This window comes from Gallus gallus, chromosome 3 (assembly GCF_016699485.2).
Source record: "Gallus gallus isolate bGalGal1 chromosome 3, bGalGal1.mat.broiler.GRCg7b, whole genome shotgun sequence".
In the NCBI taxonomy this organism is placed as follows: domain Eukaryota; kingdom Metazoa; phylum Chordata; class Aves; order Galliformes; family Phasianidae; genus Gallus; species Gallus gallus.
In genome coordinates, this window is record NC_052534.1 from 46,240,509 (window position 1) to 46,257,806 (window position 17,298).

Consider the following 17,298-nt stretch of genomic DNA (forward strand, 5'->3'; position numbering starts at 1 on the left):
AGGGGCGTGGCCACGGGGCAGGGCGAAATGCCCGGATGTCGCGTGCTTTCCCTGCATTCCCCCCCCCGCCCCTCCTCATCGACTCACACCCGAGGCGCGTGCGCGGCGGTGGCCGCGGTCGGGTCGACAGAAAGCGCGTGTGGCGTCGGGGTCTCTGTGCGGCTTTGTGCCCGAACACCCCCTACGGCTCACACCGGAGCTGGTGTAGCGCTGCGCCTCTGCCGGCCTGCTCCGAGCGTGCCTTGTGGCGTTACCGCCCAGCGCCTGTGCGTGTACATGTTTGGCCGGGCTCTCAGAACCCGGCTGAGCAAAACGTTTTGTTTTCTTTCCTAGAAACCTGGCCTGGCTCCCGGAGGCGCAGGGCGCTGCCGGGCCAACTGTATGGCGGCTGCAGCCAGGTGGGAGCCACGGGCGCCTTAGGGTGCTAAGGGTCCTGCCTCAGCCACGGTTATTTTGTCAGGATAAACATGTCATACTTTGAGTGGATCCAATGCGTCTTCTGGTGCGAGGAGAAGAGCGGTTTTATTTCAACCAAGCACTTGAAGGAACATAGGAACCAAAGTGTACCTTATAGCCACAGGAAATACAGATTCAGGGTACCAGTTTATTGACTGGTGGATGCCCCATCCCTGGAGGCATTCAAGGCCAGGCTGGATGTGGCTCTGGGCAGCCTGGTCTAGTGGTTGGCGACCCTGTGCATAGCAGTGGGTTGAAACTACATGATCTTTGTGGTCCTTTCCAACCCAGGCCACTCTATGATCCTATGACAGATTCTTGAAATCTCTTAGGATGTGACTTCAGCGTGAGAGCAAGAAAAAGAGGTGACAGTCGCAAGTTTGAACATTTAGAATCCTGGGACCTTTTCACCTCTTCTTACTCTAAAAATAAGAGAGCATGGAAGAAAGACAGATGTAAAAGAAGCCATCGTGTTAATGCTTGAAACATAAGAAAACTCAGGATGACCTCAACAGAAGGCATCATTGCCAGCTCTTCCTTTAATAAGCATTCTCAGGTTTGCCCCACCCTTATACTACAGCCTTGATCTTCCTTGATCCTGAAGACAGGCCATATACTTCCTTTATAGGTTTGATTATAGGACCAGGACATAACCATCTAGCCAGGTGAGCTCCAGAAAATGGTAGGGATCAGCTCCGTGACTCACAGAAGCCAAGCAAAATAATTTCGTCTGCTCAGCAGGCAATTATACAAATTGCTGGGCAAAATCCACGTAGGCACTCACTGGTTTTCGCAACTGCTGCTGTTTATTGGTAATGTCTTCTGTGGGACAGATGAAGTTTGCTTTGCTGCTGCTTCTCCCCACAGTGGAGTATACTCTGTGAGTGACAGATCGACCTGCTGCAACAGTATTAATTACATAGGGCGTTGTAGAGCTTTTGTTTCTGATGGACTGTGCGTAGCAACCAGGCTTCTATGATGGAAGTGGGGCCTTTTTATTTTAGTCGTCTCTTTTGAATGAAGAGAATGAACTTCTGTGGTTTAGACTTCCCTCATGACTCAGCTGAATCTCATCTGGTCATTTGGTCTATTCAGGGAAGAGTCTGCTGCTTCTGTAATGCTTTAGTGCATAGGCGTGAGTAGGCCCTGAGCTAGCTAGCCCATTCTGCCATTCAGTGGGATCCAGCAAATTGAAATCTCACCATTTGGCTTAGTACCATTGCCCTACACAAGCCAAAAAGTCTTGGAGAATACTGTCAGTGAACAACTGTAGAGGCTCTTTTCTACTGGCTTAAGTCCAAAATGAATGAAACTTCATTCTGGTTGCTCATAAATGGAAAATGAGCGACTGTCTCTGGTCTGGTATTGTTCTGTACATGACACTGACACTGAAGTTTTCAGAAGAGTGAAGTGTAAATTGATTCTTGTGGTAGTGTAATTCACTTCTGTCCCCCAGTCTGAAGCAAAACCTGTATCAAATGCCAAAGCTGTCGGTGAGATGTGCAGACTATCTCCTGTAAGCTGCTAACTGTGCATGAAATAAAGCAGATTTCTTCCTGAGGTCATAAAAGGTGCAGTCTGTTTGCCAACATGCTTTCTAATAAAGGCAAATAATTTAGGCACTCTCTAGTTTCACACCCCAACAAATCACAGTTGTTTTTCTCTGACAGTTGTTTGTGTCTGGAAATTCTTTTTACATGGAGATTTAGAGGAAAAAAATTACAAATGTTTCCGAAGCACATTTGCAAGTAGATTTACTAAGGCTTGAGAGTTCATATTTAGCAGTGTGCAAAATAAACAGCTGAGATCTGCCCACAAAGCCTCATAAGCAATTTACACTGCACAGATTTGAGAGCAAAATGTTTCCAAACAACAGAGACCTCAACAGAAGTTCTTTTTAATACCTCCTGAGTTCACTTTTTCAGCTTAGGCCCATAAGGAGACTTGAAACTTTACTTAATATCTCTGTGGTTATACATCTCCTCTAAAAGCCTTTTCCCTTCAACAAGACTCTTCTTCTGTCATTAAAAAAAAAAGACATAACCTATAAACTTGCAGTGATGTAGGAGTCAGATTCTCCTTTGCAAAGTTTTTGATAGTAGCCATGTTTAAGCTTTTAGAACTTCTGCTATACATTCTGTAAGAGAATCGGCTGCAATTGTGAATTTTGGTGTTTAGGGTTGTTTCTGTATCATTCTATCTTCAGTATGGGAAGGTTTTTATGGTAGGATAGTCCACATTTGCATCGGGTCAGATGTCTCAATTTCAGCATAATTGCCCGCCTACCCGGTTACAACCATAGAAGTTGTGGTGGGTGGGTACTGCATATGTTCTGGGGGAATGTTTGATGCTCCGGCCCAGGTACTGGGATATAAATACCTTCAGTATAGTTTTATAGTATAGTTAGTATAGTTGTAATCAGTCAGTATAGTTTTAATCAGTCCAACTGTACTCCCTTTGTTGACCATAGACCTATGGAGTAGCAAGACAGAACAGGTCAATTTCACAGGGCAAAAAAATAATGTTATTGCATGGAAACTCTTCTTGATCAAAACAAATGTGAAAACTGTCTGTTGATAGTTAGATACCTTTCTTATAGGTTAAAAAAAATTCAAAAAACCACACTATAGCTGCAGTAAACTATAGCATTTATATTTCAGCTAGTCTTAATGAACTACATGGGTCAGGACTAAAGTAAATACTGAACCATCAAAAACATTAGTTCTGACACCTTCAACTTTATATGAAAGTAAAAACCACAGACTTCAGCAAAATAAGCTTTAGTTAGATTTTCTTGTGATAGTGATAATTTAGTGATAATTAATCTAGTGATAATTTAGACCAAATACTAGAAGACATGACAGAGAAATCAGCAGATCATGAGGTTATTTCCAAGTTGTGAAAGTGTCATAAGTCAGCTGAGCTGACAGAGAAGGGGATGGTCTTATTAGACGAAAGAAAAGTTTTCTAAATATTCCACTTATGATTAAAAGTATCACCAGCACTCCCAAGGACTGAGGTTTCAGTTGACTGAACTTTTAGTCTGGAGAGAAAACAATAGGCAGGGTTTATAGAGGATCCTCTTCCAATGAAATCTAACTAATAATATATTATCTTAAAAGAGATCAGGTTTCCTCACTTCAAAAGCATTTATGAAAGAACATTCCTGCAGCAGGAATTACCGCTTCAGTGTTTATCTGTGGGGGAAAGGAGCTAAGGATCAAGTGCTACATCAGGTGATTGAACTTGGGAGTACCATGGAGGGCTGCAAGGGGAAGCAAGGGTCAGAATATCAAATACATACTGCTGCCGTTGTGCAGTTCTGTAGCTTATTTCTGTCTTTGGCAGCATCGTGATAGATAGATTGAAAAGGAGCACTCAGGAGTAACCGGAATGCAATTAGAGCTGGTTGCTCTACCAGTAAGCTGTCAACCAAATGCATCACAAACTTGTAGCTTCAGTTTTGATCATGGTTTGTGCACAGGAAGGCCTGGTAGCTCCCAGTCATTGAAACAGGTCAGGAGGCTATACTCATTAGTCACACAGGAACATCGGGCTGGGTTGTGCCTGTACATGCTAATCCATAAGAGTACACACGTAAAGAAATCATGCCCCTTCACAACATGTGCACAAATACACTCAAGTTTTTGGGATTACAGTAGATTTAAATTTTAATCTACTCAAACTGTGGTAAGAACCAAACTTCAAAGCATCATCAAGTTGTATTTTTGTTGCTGTTGATGTTTGTTTTTTTTCTTTAAAAACATACTGGTGAATTTCACCAAGCTGTCTAAGAAATTATGTTTTAAATTAACTGCCTTACAAATCACTTACTTCAAATTGCTTCCCCATTGTCTACTTAATGGAACTATAAGATACAGTGTGAACTGTATGTCCTTTATTTCCGGTCATTCCGTCATGGTTAGTACAAGGCTAATAAAAGAAATTGCAAATCATCAGACTTGCATATGCTTCTTAAAAAAAAAAAAAAAAACTGCATCCATACACAAAAACACTTGTTTAGAAACAAAAGGTCACCAGAAGGTTACCACAGAGCTCTGTGAGGCCCTACAGAGGAGCTATTTTTTTTTTCAAGAAAGAGCTCTAACACCTATGTATGCAAACCAATACATCATGTACACCAGAGACACAAGACGCAACTTGTCCTGAAGCCAAAGCAGGAGTATCTGCTACTGAGAGGACTTGCAGTGGAACACTAACTTTGTTTTTGTAGACAGGCTGGTTCAAAGTCATTTGAGGACAGCAGTGGCCTGAGCCTGCAGACAGCCTGCAGCAACTTGCATGGGTATAGCTACACCATAGTTCATTTTCTCCCTCTCCAAATCAAAAGATTTGTAAGAACTCAGTACCATTCACAAAGAGATATGAACATTATGTCTGAGAATTAACTCCTAATCACATATACTGTCAGTCATATAGGTGGGTACACTCAGCAAAAAGAACAACGAAAGAAATTTATGGGGTTTAAGCCTGAAAATTTTTGTTTCATACCATTGGGTTTTTACAAACTCTTCCAACTGCAGTTACATTTCAGAGTTCTTACCAGCAACGCCAATACATTTGCTGGTCACATCCTGTATGGGAAAGGTTACTGCTATGTATTAGACTATGAAATATTAGGGTGCTAAAAGATATACTAGAAGATACTTTAGCATGTATACACACACACACACACACATATTTATTAATATATATTATAAAGAAGTATAGGGTTTTTTTTGTTTTGTTTTGTTTGTCAGTGCTTGCTCTCATGTGGAACAACTTTCTACATGCAATGAAAATTCTCAGCAATCAAGATTAAATTTTGGTGAATGGCAGACCCAGGGACAACCGCTGTGGCTATTACAGAGTATGATTAGTACAAGCTTTGCTCTTCATGACAAAACTGGAACAGTTCTGCTGTGAGCAGACAGATCAGAAGCAATTCTGGCCCTGCAAAGAGAGATGCAGGGCTATTGATCCGGTACTGTATCTGTTACTGTTATTTGTAGATTTGGCATTCAGTAGTAATTTCCCTCTTTTCCACTCTTTCTTTCTGAACAAGCTGGCTCAAACAATACTCTCTGCAAATAGAAGATAGAGCAATTATTCATATTAAATGTTTCTGCCTGTAATCACAGATCAAATTTGGCATCCTGCACACTCCCTTTTTCCAAGAACAAAGCTTCATACATAGTGATCCAGTTCTTGAGAATGATGCCGGGGAACTCCACTGAGCAATGCCAGTGAATCTCTTAGCATCTTGCTTGGATCAGGGTAGGGAATTCCCAAAGTGCTCAGTCATCTGGGGAAAGACCTTGATGTTCATGGCATTGTCCTAGTACAGAGATACCCAGTTCTCAAAAGAGTCAATTTCAAAAACAAGACTGAGGATTAAGGAAGAACTTTCACTATCCACAATAAAACATATCAGGATTCAGAAATTCTACCCCTTTCACACCCTTGCAACATACCCAGGACTGGACATCCAGGTCAGCTGCAGAGACAAAAATAAAACTTTGCTTCATTGGTTGGGCTCTCAGCCCATAATTCCCTCCAGTCACAGCTGTGCAGGGGAGTTACTAGGGTTCTAACTATCCCTTCTCCTTCATAAACACAAATTCTGGAGGTTTGGAACTGTCCAGTTAAAGACATTGCACAGTAGCAAAGAAAAAGGTCTACAGAATTAATCAATGGGCATAGGACTTCCTTTATAGCTGTAAGATTTCCTACAGCAGGCCATTTTCTTTCCTTTAAGCGAGATACTGCATCTTCTGGACCTAAGATATTGCAAGCACTGACAACTGGGTAAGACTGAAGAAGGTCTGTGCCCATACATTAGACTAAGACCTCAATGCCACTTTGTTCCAAAGCAAAACAAAAAAAATCAGCATGGCAAAAATCTGCTTTACTCCACAAAGAGATAATGGAGTCAGCTACAAACGTTGACCACATTAGGCTGCATATTTTGAAAAAGAGGCAACACTGGCCATACATTTTAAAGTTTTTTTTTCTGTCTCCCATAAATTCTACTCATTTGTACATGCAACGCGGCTATCATTTATTTATACTAATACGAATGAAAGGAGATTCAAGTCCCTTTAAGATGACTGCTACTGGATAACTCACTATGATGACATCAAGAATGGGTCTTCGGATAAATCCTGTAGGAAAAGCTGAGGAATCTTTGAGTCTTACCTTAGTAGTGGTCACTATGGAATATGCCCTCCTTGCTATGGTGCCATAGCATCCTTCCTTACCCCAGTGCTGAATTGGATTAGGGTAGGTCCTATCAGGAAAAACAGATGAAGCAGAAGCAATGATAAGTGACTTATTTATGCCCTTGAATGTATTCCATTAAAACCTGGTAATGTTGAATTGCCAAGTTTTTGAATCACAAGGTAAACTAAACAGTGATGTAATATGATCACATGTTATTGAAGGTTTTGTGCTTTGTCTTTTCAAAGGAAGTCCATGCTGTTGAGTGGATAGCTTACATAACAAAGTCTGAGGCAATAAAAGACATTTATAAGCAGAATGAGAAGCAATCCCTAGTACAGTTTTTGTCAGATTTTTCTTGTTGAGTACATTTACAATCTTGTGACTTTCAGACCCAGCATACTGACATTTTGTATTTCTCTTTAAAAAAAAAAAACAAAAACTGGCTCATAAAACCTTGCTGTCATGAGGCAGCTGCCATTAATGTCTAAACTTCTACCACCAGAAACCAGTAAAAATGTATATTGTATTTTGGGTCATAATATCTCACAAACGCTGAAAATATCATATAGCATTTTATGTTCCAATCTACAGAACATTCCTTTCTGTGCCTTGACTAATAAATCTTATCTCTGCTTTTATACTTGAAAGGAATATGTTCTTCTGCATGGAATATTATATTGCTCCTATTAGAAAACTCCTGTTTCAAGAACCCATAGCTCATTAGCTGAATGCTTGTAAATGTCACCCAGTTGGAACTCAACAAGCAAGTACTGGTCTGTGCTTTCCGGTACCACATTACATTGTCCGATCAGAGAAAGACAAATTCTTTGCTGTTTGTTTTCCTTTGGGACTACAGATGTATAATTCAAGGTGTAACTTACCATCAGTACAGATCTTTTTTTCTATGCATGGCATGCTGTGGACATGTGGCTCTAAAAATAATATTAAGTATCAGTCCAAATAATGTAAACAAGACACAAATAGATTTCAGTGGGACTTTTGCCTGTTTGATCGTGGTTAAATAATTTGATACATAACTATAAATGTAAGGCTAAAACAAAAACCATTGCTATTGCTCCTTGTTTGCATTTCTAAGGAGTCACTGCATAGGTTTGCAGTAGGAATTATTATTCTTGAAAATGGGGACGCTAGGGCTTTGTGGTTGAATGCCTTGTTCAGGGCTACACACCAGTTCAGTGGTGACCAATGGGATTCAGAAACTCCTATGTGAGGAACATGCCCTTGACTTATAAGGTCAGCAGTAACATAATTTCATCTTTATCTTCACATTACCAACCCTGGAGGTGTTCAAAGAGCATTTGGATATTGTGTTGAGGGACATGGTTTAGCGAGAACCATTGGTGATGGGTGAATGGTTGGATTGGATGATCCTGTGGATCTTTTCCAACCTCAGCGATTCTATGATTCTATGATCACATGCAAAGATCACATGGATTTGCAGACAGTTGCAGTATTGTGACACATATGAACTTTGCTGCGTAGAAAAATGTAGTTGTAAGGGGCACCAACAAATCTGGACATCTGGATCCTAAACACTGCTTCTGCTCCTTTTCTATTCATTAACACAGAGTGTTTCATCCTTGACAACTTGTTGGCAACTGTATAAAACAAAAGGTATGGCACAACAGGATCCACAGGCCACAAAACCTTTACTGTGGAACTGATTCTATCTGACATTGAAGAGATTTAACTGAATAGGATCCAGTGACTAGACTTGATATTTGTTCATCCCACAAAATAATCAAAATTAGAACTAAAGGAACCAAAATCAGATTGAGAAAAGTAGGAGTGAGTGAGAGTTTGCTGATTTTTTGTTAATAAAGTAACTTCTTACTCAGAAGGCTGTTTAGAAAAAGGCATTCACACCTTTTCGCTGTAGAAAGCCTCAATTTGCACATCATCTTTAAATATCTACTTCAAATTTTCCTATTACTATTTAAACATTTCTTCTTTTTTCAGATTTCTGTTAGCCAGGAGATTTCGATTACAGAGAATTGGAACAAAAAGTAACTCCAGGAAACATGGTGCCATCCTTAATCAAAATGTTTTATATTTCAGGTTTTATTTTTTAGCATTCTTAATGAAATTCAACATATCTGGAGGGGGGCAGGAAAGAGCAACTCTGTCTATTTCAAACAAATTTTCCTCCCAGAATAAGTTTTTCACTGTCTGGAATGTTCAACTTCTTTCTTTTTTTTCTTATTTTGTTTTGTGTCCAGCCTCTACCTATGTTAGCTTTTCTGCACATTTAAAATCATCCGCTAAAGTGAAAGCTGTGATGATCAGCATGTTAAAAGGTTCAACAATAAAACTGCAAGACAGGCCATCCGAATATTACTGGAATGCAAATAATTTGAGCGCAGCCACCAAGAAGCTCCATTAAGGACTACATGCATTCAGTTACAGCCCCTAAGGGAAAGGGCATATGTAAATACGTCTGTCGTGGGGAACAGCTTCTGCTAGCTTACCTGTTTGGCTCATCAGTCAGTAACCTGCTTCTGCACCCTGGTCCAAATTAAGACCCGCTGCTATTTAAAACATTTTATTTCTTTTTTTAACCCAGAGGTCTGAGCTGAGCTGGTAAACCAGCAGAGAGAAGGTTTTGGAGAAGAATAAGCGTGAACAGCTGGGAGACAGCAATATCTTAACCTGGAGCAAAAGCAGCTGATAGTCAAACAACAGCCCACGTCCCTGCAGTCTGCAGCACCAACTATTGCTCATCCGCTTCTTGACGTTCCATCCATTACTGGCAGATAAACACATTGCTTGGTGTTTCCGCTCAAATTATCATCAGTGGAAAGGCAATGTATTTAAATTAGTACCAATCCTCATTTTACTAATTGGCAGAGATGAATTGCAAGCCCCTTTTAGAACTTGGTGTTTTGTGCTGACTTACGGAGCGCAAACATACGTTTATACAAATCCACCCTTACGCAGTGCAAATCTGTATTTACTTAACATGTTCTAAGTTTTATATCCCACCTGCTTTAGCTGGCAATTATTGTAATGCAATCTCAAATTCTGGACAAAAAAAAAATCACATTTTAAAATATGACTGTTCTTTACAACACGTTACCTTCAAATTCAGTTTGGAGAGAGGCTAAACCAACTCATTTCAGTTCTGCAACTAGTTTTGGCTACTACTGACATTATTCCTTCATTATAATGTCTGACCCTCTTCCCTTAAACACTGGCTAAATATCAGTGAGAGCTCTCTTAAATTCATGGGGAAACACACTGGCTGTGTCAGCTGTTTGGCACCAGTCCTCACCTCAAAAGTATTTGAGAAAAGAATTAGTCACAGAAGACACCAAATTGATTTTAACAAAAACATCCTCTTCCATACTCAAAAAGGGTATAGTAGTCCACGTATCCTCAAACTTTGGATCTTCTGATACCAACAGTGAGATACAGACCAATGAGATACAACTAATGAGATACGGAAATTCCCATCTTCTGTGTTTATCGTAATCGTTCTATGAACATTTCAGATTGAATGGACTACAAGAAGTGTGTATGAACTATAACATTGCTTGTTCCATACATGAGTACTATACATTTTAATTCTGATTTTGTTTCTTGGGTGGCTGAAGAGCCTCTTACTTTAAATAAACAAAATTATAGCTTTTAAAGTCACACGAACCAACATATTTTCTGAACAACAATAGTGCCAGACTCACTGTGCTTCTGTTGTTTTCATTTGCCAGATGATACATGAAGCTGAGTTTGTTCCAGAGCCCCATTCAGCAAAGCCATAAATTAAAAGCCCAATTCTACTCAGTTCATGAGGAGGAGCCTTTATGGCCGGCTTAGGACTTGTCTGTCCTCCCCTGAGGGGATGCGTCTGTCCAGTGTTCATCATGCTCCCTGCAGCAATTCAAGAACTCTCTGACTGTGAGACTTTGATCTACAGGATCCTGGAAGATTTACAGAAAATTTGTGGCCTAAATAGAGGCCACAATGGAAGTTAAAACCTCATCGCGCTAAGTAAGCATCAGAAGTACGTAAAGCAATAGAGAAATCTTACAGTCTGAAACAGACCGAAGCAAACCCTGTTAGCCTCGCTCCTCATTACCGCAGATGATGCACAGCAAGATGAAGCCATTTGCTCAAAGCCAGACAGGAGGTGCAGGGTAGAGTCAGACAGCAGATGTGGGACTGAGACAGTCCAAGCCTGAAAACCCTGTGTCTGCCCTGGACAACGTCAGCTGTCCGTGGGTGATGGACAGGTAGATCCAGATGGGCTCAGCTGGAACGGCACTCTTTGGTCAGAAATATCACTAGACTTCACTTGGCTGGCTCTCCTTGGAAATCTTTAAGCAGAACGGTCCAATAGCACCACTTAGGAAAAAAATTACCTGATGTCAACAGCGATCTTGTTCTCCCCATTAGGCCCTTATTCCACGTAACTAGAAGATTATTGGCAAACAAATATTGTACTGATAAAGGTTCTTGCGAGCACAGTCGAGAAATTACTTCGTACTGTGTTTGTGAAGACAATACGTGCATCATCAGAAGTCTGAAAGTTAATAAAGAAACATTAGGAGGCTTGCCAGCAGTTGCTGTTTATGTGAAACCACCATAATGGGAACATTTGTATCATTGCGCTCCACAGAGCTCCATTACAAGTAATCACCATTAATAACAATTACGTTTATTTTGTTAGCATCGAGACACAAAGAGAGAGCTCTCCTCCCACTGTGCAGAGCACAGACTGCAGACAGCCTGTGCTGGAAAGCTTCCCATCCTCATGTTCAGGTTTGGCTCTGTCTGCAGAAAGAGACAGTGTTTTGTCATTTAAACCCCCCAGGAACTGGATAGCTAGAAGGGGACCATAGGCCAATACTCCAGGCTTGCTTTTGCCCTCACACCAGCACAGCACACCCGAGCACATCAGCACGTTACAGTGATGCACTCAAAGCAGCAGACAAGAGCCTTAGGGAATAAGTGTATAGCTGCTGCGATCACACCGCCTGTCTGCCAGTGTAGTCCTGGCTGCTTTTGAGCCAGGTTCAGCCACATCTGACAGAGGTATAGTTCCCAGAGACAGTGAGGTTTCACACACATTGCACGTAAAACAGCAAGTGTAGGGAGAAGGAAAACGTCATCAGTGCTGACAGAGAGTAGTGCCATATTTCCCTTCCATTTTCCATCCTGAGTGAGCTGTTGGCCTGGCTAGCATTGGGCTCACCGGCCACAAGACTGACTGGCTGTAGTCCATGGCAGGGTGGGTGGTAAATACTGGTGCAAGTTTTTGAGGGACCAAAAGGGACGTGAGGGGGAGTGGAGGGTATTGCACAAGGGCCTAAGGGAAAGGAGGCAACAGCCTTGGCTAGATGAGGACGCAGAGAACCTTATCTATAGGCTGACATTTAACGCAAGCTGGGACCACCGGTCTCCACAGGCCCCTCCAGTCCGGCTGCCCTGTGGTCAAATTCAACAAATGCATGGCAGAGGATGGAAGATGCAGAAGACTTGAAAGGAAACAGAACATTGTGGTGGAGGCAGCAACAGAAGCTGATACTGCAGCAGTGGAGTGGAGGCAGGAGATAAGATGCAAATCCTGAAGGAGCCAGATGTTCTTGAACCAGAGCAACTCAAGATGAAAAAATGTACATTCCTTAAAGTAATTTCAGGCTAACTGTTGGCTCCAGACATGATTAAATCCACACATCAGACTGGCTGTAGAGCAAAAAGAACTCAATGACCTTTTTGGTGATAGGTGCCTAAAAACTCAGCAACTCTCAAAAACTCCTTTCTTTCTATATGAAGGATCCCCTATAAAGTGGCTATTTACCTATGGTAGACCTTTTTATAGCTGAGATTCCTTCTTTACTTGTATATTCTGAAGCAGCATATATAGCAAGTTCTTGTCTGTGGGAAGATCTGTTCCCGTGGACTGAACAAGATCAGCTTTTTGGTTATTGTCTGTCAGTTCTTTAAAGAAAAACTACAGTTTTGCAGAATATGCATAATTGCTTTTGTTGCCTCATGCTTTCAGTATCTTACTAATGATGTTATTCAAACCATGCATTAAGTTTATGCAAACTTTTCCCTGTCACTGAATTTTCTGGTAATATCAGCACTTCTCATGAACGTTAGGGTGAATAATAAGAAACTATTACAGGGCAGCAGCATTGAGAGAAGACAGGGAAAACGCAGAACTGTTTCCTTCAGCATCAAACACGTGTGCTATTCTGTAGCTTAAGCCCCAGCTGCAGCACCAGAAGAAATAAACATGGCATTTAGGAGAAAAGGTTTCTTTCCAACAGCAGCCCTTTGTACACATTACCACTCTGCTTCCGCAGTCCGTCAGATTGGTTTTAATGCTGACACGCAAATGGTTCCTTTTTCAGTACCACAACATTCAGCACTGCTCAGGTATAAATCAGAGATCTGGAATAAAACAATCATTTTTAACAACTTGTTATGTTTTAGCATCAGCTCATTTTATATCTAAATGGTTATTATCTTATTTATGCACATTCCAGGTTCTGAAACAGAGCACTTTGTTTCTAAGAAGCAGAGCAAACAAGGAGCTATTCATTTTAGCTAGGCATATCAGCAAAAAGCCCCTCACCATTCCAGAACGTCCAAATGGGGGCTTGGGTCTTGCTTTCCTATCAAGCTCTCAACTACTGTGAGACAGAATGTGGCTTGCAGAATCAGAGGGTATACAGCTGATGACTTAGAGCTGCACTGGCAGAGAACAGCAAGCGGCAGGGCTTCTGTGTCCCCATTCACTCAGAATTCCTGCAGTAGTGGCACAGAGCACGCAGTTAGGCTCAGCGTACAGCCCTGGAGCAATGCAGGAGGAACTGGGATTTTTTTTTTTCTTGCAGAGTTTTGCTGTTGAATTGCGAAAGGAGAATCTCTCATTTCTCCTCATCTGCCTGGATCATCTGTACTGGAAGACAGCCATAACACAACCCTCTGAAACTTGATTTAGGGAGCTCCAGCAAAAACCTTGCTCCTTCCTTACTGTTTAGTTTATGCCTCACAGCAGTTTTCTTAAATAAAAGATGACTTTCCCAATAACTTACATTTATCAGTATGTTTGGACAATTAAAGACCTTTTTTTTAATTGACTGCCAAACCCAAGAAAGAAAAACACCACCACCAAAGAGAAGTTGTCTGGATAGGAATTAAATAGATTTATCTCCTGATTAAAGAAGCAGAGCAACAAACAGGAATGTTTTGAACCAATCCATATGCTCACTTTTTCCTCAGGTCAACTCCAAAATGAGAAATCTGATTTTAAAGGCAACCAACACGTTTCAGAAATAATCAGTATATATTCGTGTGTGTGTGTGTGTGTGTATACATACATATATATGTATATGTATATATACACACTCATACTTTTCCAGCATGAGACAAGTCATTAGAAATGTGAAAGCAAAATATTTCATTGTTATCATAATTCTGTTCTCCTTGGTTTTGACTGAAGCACGCTGTAAAATTCAGCTTAAATTGTGTAATTTAAGGGTTTTTATGACACAAAATCCAGTTTTTCAACCGTGCTTGATTGATAAGCTGAAAGAACAATAAATTGCCCAGCACGAGGCAAGAGATTAAAGCAAGACAGTAAACACCACGTGAAGATGGTAAACACCATGCAGGTATTTACAGCTCCAGCAAAATGCATGCAAAGAACAGATTTCACCATATTTGTAATTTACACATCAAAACAGATGGCAAACTGGTCACATCGTGCCCTGTAAAGTCCCTGGAGAGATCAGGCTACGCTAAGAGGTTTGCAGGTGAACTCAGAAGTGATGGGACTGGTGTTGCTTTATCACTTCTATTTTAATGTCTTCTGTTCCTTCACCAAGTTGATAGCCTGGAGTTCTCTCTACACCACCACCTTCTATTTTTATTTTCTTTATTACTGAAAAGAGCTCTAGAAAGAATTAAAGAGAGGTTGGTTCATCCTTTCTATGTGTTCCTCTGACACGAAGACTGCCAGTGAGACATTTACATCCAGATTAACGTCTAGAGGGCACTGCAAAGCGAGGTCCCCCATGATTTCAAAAATGCCTTGCACAGCCTGTCAGAACACAGGAGGCTTTACATTATTGCAGTAATTCTGACTGTGGGAATATGCAATCATCACTGATAGCAAATAAAAATATACTGATAAGGTAAAAGACAGCTGAAGGCATAAAAACATTCATTTAACGTGAATGTGCTCATAGTATCACGGAATCACTAAGATTAGGAAAGGCTATTAAGATCACCCAATCCAGCCACCAGCCCACCCCCATGCCCACATCTCTCAGTGCCACATTCATACGGTTCTTGAACACCTTCAGGGATGGTGACCCCACCACCTCCCTGGGCAGTTTTTGCCAATGCACCACTACTCATTCTGAGAAAAGCTTTTCCTTATATCCAACCTGAACCTCCCCTGGTGCAACTTGAAGCCATTACCTCTTGTCCACTCAAATGCCTCGTACTATATATGGGGTATTTAACCCAGCACTTTAAAAAACAACTAAAAAAAAAAACCCTAGCAAAAATGAAATCCAAAAAACAAGATACCCTTTTAGAAGGAACTGGGTGTTGTGTAGAAAATGTATTTAGCCTAGAAATTACACATCAGCTCCAGAAACAAAGATGGAGTAATAGCTCTAGTCTCAACTTACTGGTTATACCTTATGAGTCCCTAACACAGACCCTAATCCCAGACACAGCATGGTGCAGCTGGGTGGGACAGCACTGAGTTTGCAGCTGCAGCCCCAGGTTGCCTGAGTGGGTGACTCAGATTGCTGCCGTGAAACCTTACCATGCTCTACCCTAACCTAGTAGTTCCCTAGCTTGGAGATTGCTGACACAACATGCCAGGAAAGCAGGAATTACTGCCTCACACCTTATCACACCGAGGTTAATGATCACTGAAACCTCACCACAACCCACTGGTAGTCGTAGAGACAAAATAAACCTCGTATGTGTGACAACAAATGACTTTCATCATCAGAAGGGTTCTGTTACTTCATCTTTTCCAAGACCAGGTTGGATGGGGCCCAAGACAACCAGATGCCCACAGGAGGGAGGTTGGAACTTGATAATCATTGAGGTCCCTTCCAACTCAAACCATTCCCTGGTTCTATGATCTTTAGGCCGATTTGTACAAAGCAAGATTTCTCTGAGAACTGTTTATGAATCTTTTAGGCCTGATGTCTTCTTCCTCCTTACCCAAACCACTCAGGGCAAGTTCCTCAGCAAAGGACTGTCCATCAAATAGAAGAAACACAAACCTTCTCCTTCGTTCAGACAGCAGTTACAGCACAGACAGCAAGACGCCAGGCTGGCCCTATGCTTCAGCAGAGGAAGGTGGCATTGAGTATCAGAGTGGCAGCCAAGGAGTGGCTCAGCTGTTGGGTGGCCAGAGAGTGCAAGATGGAGACGTGTAGCAGCCTGAGGAGTGGCCAAAGGAAAAATAACATCATCTGCTAGATGCAAGCCAAGGTGTTTATTTTCAATTTAATTAGCGCTGCTAAATATACACTCTGGGGAACTGGAAATTAGCTCGGACAGATCTGGAGTGTTTATGTTCAGTTAAATAGTTACAAGCACTCGTTTGCCCACATCTGTGCCCAGCACAGGGACAGTGTGTACTCCGAACCTAGACAGGAATGTGAACAGCATCCCATGGGCTTCCGGGTCAGACACAGGACACTTCTGTCCAGATCTCAGCAATTGGTGCAAGGAACTAATGGTAATGTGGAGTTCCTAACAGGGGAATCATGGTTTGTTTTGCAGGTTCTTCCTAGTAGTAATGCCATTGGTGCTGAAGGCAGTGTGTGGCAGCTCACACACCGACAGGATGTGCAGGGCTAGACTTAAGTACATGAACAGGGGCCATGAGACCCAGAAAGTTCACAAGTACTTACAGCCTTGGATGGGATAGAGAGGAGACTGTGCTGTTGAAGGGACATTCCTGCCCCTCAGCATGAAATGCTAATTTTGATGAACGTTCAGTAAGGCTGCTGGAACCAGAGGGCTTCGGAGGCATCCACTCTGACATCAAATGACATCTTGGCACTGCTCTGTGAGTGCTGTCCTGAAATGCCCTCTTCCAACCACATGTCATCCTGCCTTACAGGTGAACCAGCAGAAAGGCCATTTGCAGTCTACTACCAGAAAGCCTACTCTGAAAGAGGGCTCCTGCAACAGGGAGGCATAGGCTTGTCCAGAGCAGACTGGAGGACTGCGGGAGGAGCAGCTCTTAAGCTGAAAAATAATCTGATAGTGGGAAGTTCCTGCTGAGTTTTTCCTCCATTATTGTATATATGAGTATGTAAGAAAAGTAACAATGAAATCATGCATTGCATAGATGGATCAGTAGATAGGTAATATGCAGCTTCATATCACTGTTATGGCAAATCTAGTTGGTGCAAGAGATGATGGAAGACTGTTACTCACATTCTGGGTCACAGGCCAGTAGGGCTGGTGAATTCAGCATTAAAGCACTGTGGCCTCTCCCCCTCTGGCAGAGTCCCAGGTGAACCTCAGGCTTAAGGCTGCCGCTCCGATCCCACGAAGGCAACCACGGCCGGAAACATTTTAACTGTTCTGAGCAGAGTAAGGAAAACA

The 17,298-nt window shown here is 41.8% G+C and overlaps 1 protein-coding gene across 9 annotated transcripts in view; it reads right to left on the reverse strand.

Annotated features, from left to right (window-relative positions):
• Nucleotides 1–17,298, reverse strand: part of FBXO30 (F-box protein 30) — a 36,113-nt gene that overhangs the window by 17,120 nt on the left and 1,695 nt on the right. The window contains exons 2-6 of one of the 9 annotated variants that reach the window (XM_046939093.1): nucleotides 17,128–17,277; nucleotides 15,960–16,119; nucleotides 12,992–13,095; nucleotides 6,655–6,745; nucleotides 88–5,409 (exon numbers count right to left, since the gene is read on the reverse strand). The gene's annotated coding sequence lies outside the window, so the exon portion shown is untranslated. Of the gene's footprint in view, nucleotides 1–87; nucleotides 6,746–12,991; nucleotides 13,096–15,959; nucleotides 16,120–17,127; nucleotides 17,278–17,298 lie in introns of those variants that run through there. The other 8 variants (XM_046939083.1, XM_046939094.1, XM_046939091.1 and 5 more) reach the window with 8 other exon arrangements.